The following is a 15,204-nucleotide window of genomic DNA, read 5'->3' on the forward strand; positions in this document are numbered from 1 at the left end:
GAGACGCCTGTCTCCCCGCCGACAACTCCACATCTCTCTCACCACGACGCACTTTCCATGGACATTGGACAGACCCACGGCACAGGGGCATGGGCCTACGACGTTGAGGAAGGTACGCCCTTTCCACTGGATGAATTGCCTCCACCAGACGAGGCTGCCTGTTAACATCAAAGGCGAGGCACTGCAGCAGATTGGAGGGGACTTGTCGGCGCACTCATACTTCCCTTAGTGATGGTAGATGCGCGTCCACCACCACTGAAACAAACGTACCGGTTCGCCACACTGAACATCAGCATGATCGACTCTGCACCTAATCTGCAGCTCCTATGTGATATGCTTCGGGCCCTGACGTCGCGTCGCCCTTCTTCAAGAAGTACGCGTTGCCACACTACCACCGGTCGACGGCTACGACTCATGCATGTCCACATGTGATAATCAGGGCGTGGAGTGGCTTTCTACATACGCGAAGGAATCCCACTCACGGACACGATAATCCTTCCTTCTGGAAGGGGCATGGCTGTTACCATCTTCGACACGCGCGTCATCAATACCTACGCTCCGTCTGTCTCCACGAACCGTCGGCAGCGGTCCACTTTTTTCGGACATGATGTGGTGGCCCTGTTTTCTGGGCGCTATGATCGCCTTATCATGGGAAGCGATTTCAACTGCGTCCTCCATCCGCAGGACCAAATGCCTGGTTATTCGCCATGCCCGGCGCTGCTCACCTTAATCGAAGATTTTCATCTAGTGGATGTTTGGGAGAAAATTCATGGCAGTACCCCCGGTTTTACCCATTATACAGCACATTCTGCGAGCAGACTGGACCGGTTTTATGTCTCTGCTGACCATGGCAACGAAGTCTCCCAAGCAGAACGATGGCCCCTTGCATTTTCGGACCATTGCGCCGTCATTTGCTCCCCGGCTTTGCCACCTCAGTCAGTATGGCGCAGCAGAGGTTACTGGAAGCTTAATACCTCCCTCCTTAATGATCCACACTGCCGACAATATATTACCACTACATGGGCGTCTTGCGAAAGACGCCTCCCGCAGTACACATCCACGTTCCATTGGTGGCTCAAATGTGCCAAACCTGCGATCAGAAAGGTCTTCATGCAATGTGGCAGGGAAGCAGCAGCATGGCATCGAGACATCACAAATTTTCACAACGCCGTCCTCCGTGAGCTCGATGCGCTCCCACCATCACCTGAAATCCATAGAGAACGACAGCATACTAAAGCTCGTCTCCTCTCTCTCCAACGTGCACGACTGTATGGTGTCGTGGTGCGTTCCCGACGACAGGACCTCCTCCACAACGAAACGCCATTCACAATCAATGCTGCATCCGACCATCGCCGTAGACGTCAACTTTTCGTCCCCAACATCACGACCTCCGACGGTATTCACCACACAACACTGGCGGCAGTGTTGTCTGTCTTTGCTGAACATTATCGCCAATTTTATGACGACGAACCGATGGCAACGCCAATTCCGATCATCTCCGTCCTTCCCCTGATCGGACCCTCACCGTAGCGGAGTCAACGTCCATGATGTCTGCAATCACCGCAGAAGAGGTGGTAGATGCGATCAACAACGGGGCCAAGAACAAATCACCAGGACCGGATGGTCTCCCCGTGGAGTTTTACCGAGCGTTCGTCACGTTAATGCCTCCTCGCTGGACGGAAATGATTCAGGAACTCTTTACTCCGTCCTTCTCAATTCCACCTGAATTCGTCTCTGGTTTTCTTCTACCTGTGCCTAAGCCGAAGGGAGGGTCTCATGTCTCTCCATATCGCCCCCTAGCATTAATGAATGCAGATTATAAAATCTATGCACGCCACTTAGCAGCGCGCATACGCACCGCACCGTCTTACCTACGGTACGTTCACCGGAGCAGACTGCACGTAATCGTGGGGCCACCTTACAAACAGCCCTAGGCGAATGCCGTGACCTCTTCGCGCTGGCGGCAGTTTGTCGCCTTCGTGCGGCACTGGTATCCATCGATTTCACGAGTGCCTTTGATCGCGTTCGACACTAATTCCTCCTCATGGTGGCAACACGTATGGGGTTCCCATTACTCTTTGTCGCTGCCATTCGCCGGTTACTACTTCCCGTGGTCTCGATGGTACAAGTCAATGGGAGGCTTGTAGGATCGATTCCTATACGCCGCTCTGTGCGTCAAGGATGCCCTTTGTCTACTTTACTATATGCCATAGCACTTGAGCCCCTCGTCACTGGTCTTACCTCTAGACTGCAGGGTCTCACTTTACCTGACTGCACATTTCACTGCAAGGCTTATGCGGACGACCTCCTCTTTCTCACCTGTTCCTCCACGGAACTCAATGATGCCATCCAATGGATCTACCAATATGGACGTATTTCTGGTAGCATCCTTAATGTCCGTAAATCGGCCATGATGCACACTGGGCGCGGTCTCCTGGTTGTGGTGCCGACCCCACTCCCAGTCAGTACCACCCTTCGGTACTTGGGTATCGAATTTACGAGCTCCACACACCGCACAGTGGCCCTCGCTTACCGGCGGCTTTTACAGTTGATTCGGCACCATGTACGCGGTCAAGTGCACCGTAACTTCAACCAACTGCAGCGGGTGTCCTACGTCAACATGTATGTCGCCCCTAAACTGGTAAACGTCGCCCAGATCCTCCCAATGCCGTTACTCCTTGGCCACCGCATCCAATCAGCCTTTGGTTATTTTGTGTCAGCAGGGGCACTCTTCAAAGTCTGCTACAACACTCTAACACTGCCTCCTGCAAAAGGTGGCCTCGGACTCGTCAATGTGCGGCCACGATCTTCTGCACTCTTTGTCCACAGTATGTTGCGGCACTGGCGGGGGCCGGTCCCGTCCTTAACACGCAGTCTCTTAGATATCCTCCGACCAGCTTCTCTCGACCCACCGATCAATGTGGCACCTATCTCTCCATTATTGTACCACGTCGCCAATTGTTTCATAGAACTCAGCTACGTTCGGACCGACCTTCCAGTCACCCGTCCTCCCAGTACACAAGATTATTATCGTTTGTTTATGCTGTCCAACCCATGCGACCCCATGACGCTACAGCACCCTGGCAATAACAGGCGAACGGTTTGGGGGTGTGTGCATGCACCCTTTTTACCGTCGTCTGTGTCTGCACTCTGGTATGTTTTTGTCTATGGCAAATTCCCGATTTTTTCGCATAGGACTGGCCACTCCCCACTCTGCCCTGACTGTCAGCTCGAAGACACCGACGAGCACCGTTTTACGTGCCCCCTCAAACGAAACGTATGGCTCCTCATCCAACGAATGGGTTTTTACCTCCGTGCCCCGCCAACGACGGTGACCCCAGATTTCTTGTTGTTTCCCAAGCCATTTCACTACCCTCTTGCTAAGCACCATACACTCATCTAGTTTCGAGGACAGGCTTTAAAATATCTCTTTCAGAGTGGTCCCCATACAGTCCTTGATTTCTGGTACAAAGTTGTGACCGCGCATAGCACCGTCACATGAAAACCATCTTACTGACACACTTTTGCCGATTATCTCCGCAGCGTCTTCCTTGACCCCCTTCAAAGTTGGGTTGTGCCATGCCTACCTGTCACATGATGCAACACCCTTATCCACGTTCTCATGCATCGACAAAAAAAAAAAAAGAGGAAGAAGACAGAATATGTTCTACATCTACATCTACATCCATACTCCGCAAGCCACCTGACGGTGTGTGGCGGAGGGTACCTTCAGTACCTCTATCGGTTCTCCCTTCTATTCCAGTCTCGTATTGTTCGTGGAAAGAAGGATTGTCGGTATGCCTCTGTGTGGGCTCTAATCTCTCTGATTTTATCCTCATGGTCTCTTCGCGAGATATACGTAGGAGGGAGCAATATACTGCTTGACTCTTCGGTGAGGGTATGTTCTCGAAACTTTGACAAAAGCCCGTACCGAGCTACTGAGCGTCTCTCCTGCAGAGTCTTCCACTGGAGTTTATCTATCATCTCCGTAACGCTTTCGCGATTACTAAATGATCCTGTAACGAAGCGCGCTGCTCTCCGTTGGATCTTCTCTATATCTTCTATCAACCCTATCTGGTACGGATCCCACACTGCTGAGCAGTATTCAAGCAGTGGGCGAACAAGCGTACTGTAACCTACTTCCTTTGTTTTCGGATTGCATTTCCTTAGGATTCTTCCAATGAATCTCAGTCTGGCATCTGCTTTACCGACGATCAACATTATATGATCATTCCATTTTAAATCACTCCTAATGCGTACTCCCAGATAATTTATGGTATTAACTGCTTCCAGTTGCTGACCTGCTATTTTGTACCTAAATGATAAAGGATCTATCTTTCTGTGTATTCTCAGCACATTACATTTGTCTACATTGAGATTCAATTGCCATTCCCTGCACCATGCGTCAATTCGCTGCAGATCCTCCTGCATTTCAGTACAATTTTCCATTGTTATATTATGTTGCATTTAATTTTTTCCTAATATTTTTGTTTAGCTAACAATCATTCGTATATGTTTAAATGGTACCTTGAAGAACTTTTGCATTGTGCATATTTATGTGTACTGTTAGTTTGTTCAATAAAGATTATCGCATCAAAAAAAAAAAAAAAAAAAAGAAGGAAGATGTCGAATATTCTGTTGTATTAAAAAAAAAAGTGGTCAGCGCAACGGAATGTCATACCTAAAGGCCCGGGTTCGATTCCCGGCTAGGTCAGAAATTTTCTCCGCTCAGGGACTGGATGTTGTGTTGTCCTTATCATCATCATTTCATCCCCTTCGACACGCAAGTCGCCGAAGTTGTGTCAACCTGAAAGACTTGCACCAGGCGAACGGTCTACCCGGCGGGAGGCCCTAGCCACACGGCATTTCCATCGTCAAACAAGGAAAATAAAAAATTTCAACATAATTTTGTGATTTTACAAAGAATAATATAACTAATTATTTTCTTAAATTATTCGGGACGGGGGGGGGGGGGGGGAGGGGGCTCCGCCTCCCTCCCCCAAACGAATTTTTGAGGGGGCTCGGTCCCCCCAGGCCCCAGGAAGTCGGCGCCTGTGTCCCTCACACTCACAGGTAAGAAAGGTTAGTGTTTAACGCCCCAGTAACAGCGAGGTCATCATAAATGGTCTTTCTGGAGTAACAATCTGACACCTTCTGCTCGTTGTCAAACAGGAGGATTAGGTATAGTAGAAAAAAAAAAACGGTTTCACTGTTATACTGCTGTGAAACTACTGTTATTAAATTCATAATAACAGCGGAGGCCGCTGAGGCATTCCATTGGTGGTGCCAAAGAAAACGTAGTTTGCTAGCAACGAACGTATTACGGAATTTTGTCTATAATTCATATATTTAACAAGATGTAAACAAAACACATAAAGAAACGGAAACAAACATTTATTACAACAGCGCCCTTCTTATGCACCGTAGGAGATTGATATATTGCTGTAGAACATGATAGCAAGTGTTTGTATAAGAGAGAGACAGAGAGAGAGAGACAGAAGTCGCTTTAGCTAGGTTTTTTGCATGTCTGCATGAGATATAAAACGTAGCACTAACTCCGAAAATCTCTCTCGCGCACACAAATGCTCATTCGCACACACCTATCAACAGCACAGTTGTTCCCTTCTCACAGGGTATGTTCGGTCACTTTAACGTGGCAGTCGTTAGCAGTGGGTGTTTTGATGTATAGTTGTTTCAGATACCGGTGGAGATCGGGCCTGAACTACCACGTAACGACGCCACCAACCTGAGCTAACAATTGCGCTCTAGCCGATACCAAATTATTTATGTGCTCCGCATTGCTTTGAGTTGTGCTTGCTGGTTGTTTCCATTTCTTGTTTTGAAATGAGTGCAGAGAGAAATCTTGATCTGTCACAAAGCTCGAATATGACTCTCACAACACCCGATGGAATCAGCGATCCATACGTACATTATTACATCGGTTATGCTTTCCCAGGAGCACAGAACACGGACTTCAAAGCTGCCAGCCCTGTGAGAGGGAGGCGTGGCGTGTCCCCCCACTCCGCTCTTCTCCCCTCAAACTCCTCGTTTGTTTTACGTTCGCGGCCGACTACCAGAAAAGTATCCGCTACAACATGGGTGTCAGTACGAGAAATAATAGAGCATGTATAAATTATTCGAACTTGTAATCTGGATTTTGAGAAGCAGATTTAATCAAATTACCAATATTTAAAACTAAAAGCATTGTACTCATCAAAAGCAGCAACTCCATGACTTTAGGAAGACAGCTTCAAAATAATTAGTAGGAACGATATTGTAAAATGTTCAATTTTACACACGAAAGACTTTTCATAGGATAGTACCCCTAAGGCACTCATTCTTCTTTCAAGGTTTTTCGTAGGAACGTTTTAATTCTCTTGAGAATTGAAAAGCACCGCTCAGCTTCTGATGTCCAGATAGGCGTCGTGATTAGCAGTTTCAAAACTTTGACAGTCTCGTCGTCGAATGTGTCGTGAAGTTCATCCTCTAGAATCAGCGAAAGAAATGCAACTGCTCTCAACTCGGGCCTAGCATAGAACATTTGAAGCTCGTCCTTCAACTTACTTTATTCTAGAAATTTATGTGTCTTTAATTTCAAGGATTTTGCCAGGAAAATCTGTGATGTATTTGTCAAATTGATTAACATCAAGTAAGATGGCTACAGTGAGGTGTCTAGTGAACTGAAAACGTAATTTTATTTCATAAAGGACGGCATCGCACACTTCCAAAGCATCTCTTTTTTTTTATGGCCATCAAGAATCCGTGGCTATTTGGCAGGCATCGTTTCATCATTTTCGAAACTAATCTCGTTAAGGATGGAGTCTATGTCATCTCTGATGTTTTGCATTACCACTTCAATGTTCTGGTTGTCTTGCATTGCTGTGGTCAGTTCGGTTATCTTCTTCTGAAACTGATTAAAAAGTACATCTGCATGAGGCATTATTTTATAGAAAAACTAGCTATACCTGGCGAACTTCGATCCGCCTCTGAAAATCTTTATATGTTATAGCTGACCCGGCAAACATTGTTTTTCCATATAAATTATCTCTAGTCTATAAGAATAATGTATACGTGTGACACAATGTATACCCGGAGAACTTCGTTCCGCCTCTGAAAATCTTTATATGTTATAGCTGACCTGACAAACGTTGTTTTGCTATATAAATTATTTCTAGTCTATAAGAATAATGTATACGTGTAACACAATAGCCGTTGTTGGCGGGAGCTTGTGACACAAACAATAGTAATGGCCGAAAACTGTGTAGAGAGTGAGAAAAGGCTTAGGGGGAAGTCCGGCAGTATCGGCCACTATTCTTGCGTTCACACTGCCGGCCGGGCCGGGCCGGGATGACGCGTACTGGATCGGCTCGTGCCGACGTGCAGTGCATTCACACTGCGTGCCGCGCCGAGCCGGGACGGCGAAATGGGGGAAAATCCACTTCTCCGATTTTCATGTTTTAAAAATTCTTAGCGGTATATAAGACTTCGCCACATCGTTTTATGAACTTATTTTTTCCTTAAAAGCGTTTCTTACGTCGTGAAAAAAGAGAAAGTCTACTTTTCGTTCCGCGTGGTTTCTTAGTTTCGTAAAGCTTCCCAACCGATTATGAAGAAAGTATGCGGCTAAAAACTCTCATTTTTGTACGCGTGGTAGTGTAACATCTTAGTTTCGTATTGAATCATTTATCTTTCCATATTTCTTAACAGTCATTGTGAAATGATTCTATTTGTCAACGTTGTGCACTTGATTTACAAACCTTGTAGTGAAAAAGTTATGTAGCGGGTAGCTTACTGTTAGATCCGTTTTAGACCATACATTGTTGGGAATCAAATGTAGCTAAAAGTACCAAAAAGTTTTTGAAATGATAATGATACTGATATGTGTCTCTGGTCACAAGTAAGGCGAGCTATTCGGTGGCGTCAGTGCCGCGTCCGCAAGTTCACGCGGTTACAGCTTGATTTGTGTAGTCATATAATGCAGGACAGGAAAAAACTAATTACTAGTGATCAGCGCAGACCTAGTGTCGGTCCCTCGTATTATTTTAATGGTCTGAAACTGCTGTAGATCGACACAGATGTGCGTTTCATTGTTCATTGTTTTTTTCTTCCTTGTCGGGCTGCGCTGCACTGTCAAGGTAATCCCCACTCTTTGGCTAAATGACTGTTAGCTGCCGGAGGCCAAATAAATAAATTTTAAAAAATCCCTACCCTTCGACAGCTGACAAACAAGTCAGTAGAAAACGCAGCTGCAGTCAACAGTTGTTCACCTTTAGCTAGTCTGTGCTGTCTTGTAGAACAATGTCTTCACTCTTTTATTGGTATTGTTTTGACTCTGCAGTAACTCGTCGAGTTTTGAAGTACAGATGAACTAGGAGGTTATGGATTCATCCCATAAATAGCGACAGATATTTAGGAGAAATTTTTTCTTTACATGAAGAACTTAAAAACTGTCCTGAAAATTTTTATTCATATTACAGAATGAATCATAATACATTTCAGTATGTGCTGCAGAACATTCAAGACAAAATTTCGAAACAGAACACAAATTTTCGCAGAAGTATAACAGAAGAAGAAAAATTGTGTGTAACGATAAGGTAAGATTCGTTAGTACACACTTTTTGGTTTGCAGTAGAACTTTGTACAGCATTCACTACCCCAATTAATTTTAGTCATGCTTCTGTATTTTAAATTTCACAAACGCTACCTCTGAGGGGAAGAGAGTTTATGGGACTCCTGAGAATCATTAGGAAGTAATTAGCTTCGTAATTTTGGGTAATGTCTTGCTGTGCCTTCAATGAAGAATCGCAGAAATACTCCTTCAGAATTTTCCAACTTCTTTCTTCTTTTTTCTTCTTGATGCAGCGCTTGGCAGTGGTGATTGTTCATCATGTGGAGCCACTGATGACCTCACAAAATTCTTTTCATGACCTTGTAAGATAGACAGATTGATAGGCGAAGAGTTTTGAGATAATGCCCTTTGACTCAATGGTTCTATTTTCACTGATAGGGAACTGTGCATAGTTCTTGGAACTTAGGAAAATCATATGACAGAACAAAGCCCGAGTGGAATTGCATTTTAATATACTATTCCCTGGATCACATGACCTTATTTTGCCAAGTTACAAAAGTTATTCTCTGTAACTGTTTCTCAGGTCTTTGCATTTCAGTTTCATTATTTTAATTGAAAGAATATAGAAGGGTGCAAGAAAATGTCTCTTTAATTATTTATTGTTGTATAACAGTGAAATGGCATGGACTAAGTAAATATCTACTGTGGAAACAAAACTGTAAAAACTTCGCCCAACACCACACTTGAGTAACACATTTTACGATTTTTTTTCTCAGGTATCTGTCCACTGGCATCTGCTTTCATGCACTATCATCGTCATTCCGATTAGGAGTGTCCACCGTATCAGTGGTGGTGAAAGACGTTTGTATGGCCATATGGGAGTCTCTTGCTCCCATTCATTTACCAACGCCAACTGTGTCTCGATTTAAAGAAATTGCCAGTGAAATGCATAAGTGATGGGGATTTTCAAACTGTGTTGGATGAATTGACGGGAAGCTCATACGTGTCCAATGTCCTAAACTTTCTGGCAGCATGTTTTACAATTACAAACAGTATTATTCGATTGTACTCCAAGCAGTTGCTGATGCAAATTACAAATTTATAGCTATAGATGTTGGTGCCTGCGGTAAACAGTCTGATGCAGCCGTGTTTAAGGAAAGTATGTTATATAAGAAACTTACAAATGGGGAGCTGTTATTACCGCCACCAACAAGACTTGAAGGAATGTGTCAGGAACTACCGTACGTCATTTTGGGAGATGAAGCTTACCCCTTATTAGAGAATCTGATGAGACCTTTCCCTCGCAGAAATTTGGACAACGAGAAGATTCTATACAATGATATGCATTCCAGAGCAAGAAAAGTTGTTTAATGTGCATTTGGTATAATGACCAATAAATGGAGACTACTGAGGAAGGAAACTGAAACATCCATTTACGTAGCTGATCACATAGTCAAGTGCATTTGTCTGCTTCATAATACTGTCATTAACAGAGAAGGATGCAATGTTGAAGCTGAAATGTTTTGTAACAATGCTGATATGCAGACAGCTGGTGCCACATTCAACAGAAATTCCACATTACATTCGAAAACTTTCAGGAACACTTTAGTTGAATATTTCGTTAAAAATGCAACTTAAAATAATTAAAAACCTTTCAAAAATAAATTCTGGAATTGAAAGTACTTAGCTATTTACTGTATTTTTGTGTATCTCATTTCATTGTAAATAAAACAAATAAAATTATAAAGGAAAATAATTTATATTTGTGTGTACTATCTGAAACACACTCCTTGGTTACTTCGTTCCATAATCTGGAAACTGCATCATTACTGTCATACTAGCCGAATTTCTGGTACCAAATTGATGGACACAAGTTAATGTCATGTATATGTTATTCTGCATTCATTAAAGTAAGAACATCGCAAAAAGATGTCACAGACAACAGCTTATAGTAACATGCCACAGCATGACTTTACAATGCATTGTCATCTGGTAGGGATGACCCCATAGCGTGCCTTTTCGCCGTAGGTACAATTTTAAGAAAGCAGAATGGTCAACCTTTCAAAACCTCATGGAAGATTCTGTAAACAACCTACCACCTCAACCAAGATTCTATGACAATTTCGTGAAGGCTGTGCAGTGGTGTTCCAAGCAATCGATCCCTAGAGGATGCAGAAGCAATTATGTTGAAGGCCTTACGCCAGAATTAGAGGACCACTTGCAGCAATACCTGACACTGTTTGACGCAAACCTTCTATCCGCGGAAACTATCACTGCGGGCGAGCAGCTAACCGAGTCACTAGCTAAAACCAGGAGAGAGAAATGGCTGAGGACAATAGAGGAATTGGACATGAAAAGGAGCAGTCAGAAAGCCTGGACATTCCTTAAACGCCTCAACAATGACCCGACTTTCTCTCCAGGACATGCTCCCGTCACAGCCGACCAAATAGCCCAGCAGCTTCTCAAGAATGGGAAACCCGACTCCAAAATCAGGGAGTCGGAGACCAAAATAGACAGTGTGAATACCGCAACTCAAAACCATGTGTTTGATATCAAAGCGGGCGGCGGCCCGGCCAGGCTCGGCTCGGCCCGGCCGGCAGTGTGAACGCAGCCTCGTTTCTACGGTAGATCGCGAGGATTTAACAATTTCAGCTGAAACACGGCTCGTCCATGAGCATACAGGCATAGCGGCAGTTTTGTGTCGAAAGGTGTTCGCTAGCATTATGAATAAGGCGAAGTGCACACGCATCGATTTTTATCGTACGTAAAAATATTGTACAATTAAATTCTCTTAGAGGAACAAAGGAGAGCATAGGAACTTCGTTGTTCCACCAAAAGAATTTGATCGTAGGATATATTTCCGTACAATAAAAATCGATGCGTGTGCGCTAGTCCTAAATGTCAGTTTGGCGGATGACGCATGCTACCTATTTAAACTTCTCGGTCTAGTTCTGTCGATTCAATGAGGGATATTCTTCAATTACGTGTCTATCGAATAGTGAAAGAGTATCACTGGTAGACACCTGGCGGGGATAACGATCAAGTGATAATTGATCAGTTATCGACTAGGGTTGAAAATTATTAAATTACTAAAATCGCAATTAAAAAACAGGGGTTGGTGGTAGAAGGGTGAAATTTAGGGTTGTGTGTATTTTTTAATGCCACATCATACAAAAATAAAAATTAAAAGTTCCGTTCAAAACAGAAGAAATAAATTTTTGGGGTGGACCACCCTTATCGCTTAGGGTATGAAAAATAGATTACGACCGATTCTCGGACGTACCGAATATACATGTAAAATTTCATCAGAATCGATCGAGCCGTTTTGGAGGAGTATGGCAACTAACACTGTGAATGAGAATTTTATATATAAGGAGATAGCCAGAAAATGATTCGTTATCTCGCAGTCTTTGTATGAACCAGCTTTTTCACTACTAGGGGATAGTTTTATGCTCTCGCTTGTTTCAGTGACTTCCGTAACGGTAATACGATTTTTCCCTGTTTTCAAAAACATCTTTTACTATTTGCAAATGGTAATCTCCTCACACAAATGGGGCAAGCAATTTTGAATAATGGTATGCAACACTTTTGATCTCTGTGGCGAGTTAGAAAGAAGAATTCCCTGAAACGTGTGCAAAAAGATGCGGGCTTTGCGATTAACGTAAAGTTGAACTGATGCGTATAACAGTGAATGTAGTTTTCATTTGGTTATTTGTCTTCTAATTCTGAACCCCGTTCGACTTGCCACTCATAATGTTTGCATCATCGTAACTCTGAGCTATTAGTTATTCTCGATCATCGCCAATTAATGGTTCAATTTCTTTCAGAATACTCTCATCTATAGAATGAGCATGCTGATTTTCTGGATTAACGAAATTCCAATCTTCAACAGGTTTTCCCTCAACAACATAATGCAAGACAATAACCAGTTGAAATTCGCAAGACAAACTGTGCTTTCATCCGCGATTATTGCAACATAATCAGCCTGTTTAATTTCTTTATGAACGTCATCATGGTACACTTCCAACGTGCATTGCAGTAGTTCGTTCCGAACAGTCTTAGAAATGCCTTTGGACACTGATGCTTGAATGAGATGAACTTGTGAAACCGTTCATCCAGTTCCGTGCTGAACTGAATTAGCCCGCGAAAAAACACCTGATTTTGAGAGGCATCAGATTCATCATGACCCCTGAAAGCCTGTTCCAAAGCACCACCGAACCAAATACAGTTTATAATTAAATTCAATATGTATCCATTCTTTTCTACACGTTTGTTATGACTCAATTGTTAGTCTATATTGCGAATCTAATTTCTGCTGAATGTTGGTTTTGTCTAGAAATGAAAGACTAAGCACATTACTCATGTGTCACTTTGACATCTCATGAACTTTCATATAAGCCCATATCAGTTATTCCCGTCTTACACCAATTAACATATAAGCCCAATATCAGTTATTCCCTTCTTACACCAATTAACATCTCCCCCCAAATAATACACAAGGAAAACAAAAAACAGCGTTGCTTTGTTCCCATTTCTTCTTTTGGTAAATTTCTGGATCTTGAGACATCGATTTTGTGTTTGCTGCTACAGATTCAGATTCAGGAGCAGTCTACCTAGTGTTCTTTATCCGAGAGTCCGGTCGCTAAATGGTGTTTTTAATAACTCATTTATGATATTCATGTTTGCTGTTTTCACAGTCAACGGAATATTCTCTTACAGATAAGAATTTGCAGACAGTTATATACAGTAAATTACCCGACCTCACAATTACTACAATGCATTTGTACAGAACTGTGAAAACGAATGTAACAGAAATACTAAAACTTCGTTTGCTCAACCAGTGGTGAATACGTTCGTTTTTTTGTTCTGTAGCAATAGCCCCGGTGTTATGAAATATACCAATATTGAAATAATAGGTCTTAGGGCATAATTGTATTCAAATTACATATAGCTACTAGCTATACCAGGTCAACTTCGATCCGCCTCTGAAAATCTTTACATGTTATATCTGACCTGGCAAATATTGTTTTGCCATATAAATTATCTCTAGTCTATAAATATAATGTATACGTGTAACACAATGTATACCCAGAGAACTTCATTCCACCTCTGAAAATCTTTACATGTTACAGCTGACCCGGAAAATATTGTTTTACCACATAAATTATCTCTAGTCTATAAGTATAAGGCCAGCTGGAGTGGCCGAGCGGTTAAAGGCGCTACAGTCTGGAACCGCACGACCGCTACGGTCGCAGGTTCGAATCCTGCCTCGGGCATGGAAGTGTGTGATGTCCTTAGGTTAGTTCGGTTTAAGTAGTTCTAAGTTCTAGGGGACTTATGACCACAGCAGTTGAGTCCCATAGTGCTCAGAGCCATTTGAACCATTTATAAGTATAATGTATACATGTAACACAATGTATACCTGGAGAACTTCGTTCCACCGATGAAAATCTTTATATGTTACAGCTGACCTGGCAAACGTTGTTTCGCCATATAAATTACCTCTAGTCTATAAGAATAATGTATACGTGTAACACAATCTATACGTGTAACACAATAGCCATTGTTGGCGGGAGCCCGTGACTCAAACAATAATAATGACCGAAAACTGTGTAGGGAGTGAGAAAAGGCTTAGAGGGGAGTCCGGCAGTATCGGCCACTATTAGTTATAGCGTTTCTACGGTAGATCACGCGGATTTAACAATTGCAAAAAAAATGGTTCAAATGGCTCTGAGCACTATGGGACTTAACTGCTGTGGTCATCAGCCCCTGGTACTTAGAACTACTTAAACCTAACTAACCTAAGAGCATCACAAACACCCATGCCCAAGGCAGAATTCGAACCTGCGTCGGCAGACTGTAGTGCCTAGAACCGCTCGGCCACTTCGGCCGGTTAACAATTGCAGCTGATACACGGCTCGTCCACGAGCATACAAACTTAGCGGCAATTTCGTGTCGGAGCGTGTGCAAAAGCGTCAATTTTATCAGACGTAAAAATATTGTACAATTAAATTCTTTTAGAGTGAAACGTCCCCTTAGAACAATTTATACGTGACTGTGCTTAACCTGACACACAATATTATTTAGCGCAACGCAATCTGACTTTCAAAAATCCCTGCAAAAGAATGGCCCTGACTAACATTAACCTATACCTTTCACAAATCACTTACCTCACAAAAATCTCCGTTACTCGAACTACTGCAATACAGCGAGCACCACTACTACCAGCTAAATAAAAGATTCAAACTACGGAAGTCACTAACTACTGATAGGGATAGTTAGCAAATGAAAGGTATTAATAGAGAACAAACACTGTATTTACCTTAATAATCATAATATATATAGCAGTTCAATTTCAAAACTTCCGCCATCTCTCTCCCCACATCCACCACTGCTGGCGGCTCACCTCCAACTGTGCAATGCTACGCGCTGTTCACATCCAGCTGCCGCTGCCCAACACTACAATGGCAGACAACAATGCAAACTAGCCACATACTGCACACAGCACAGCCAGTGATTTTCATACAGAGCGCTACGTGGCATTACCAATATAAAAATCTAAACAGCCTACTTACATAGCCCCCACGCTCCCCACAAAAAATTTTACAAAATATTTTTGGGCAGTGGCCAATAAT

This window comes from Schistocerca cancellata, chromosome 3 (genome assembly GCF_023864275.1).
Source record: "Schistocerca cancellata isolate TAMUIC-IGC-003103 chromosome 3, iqSchCanc2.1, whole genome shotgun sequence".
NCBI lineage: Eukaryota > Metazoa > Arthropoda > Insecta > Orthoptera > Acrididae > Schistocerca > Schistocerca cancellata.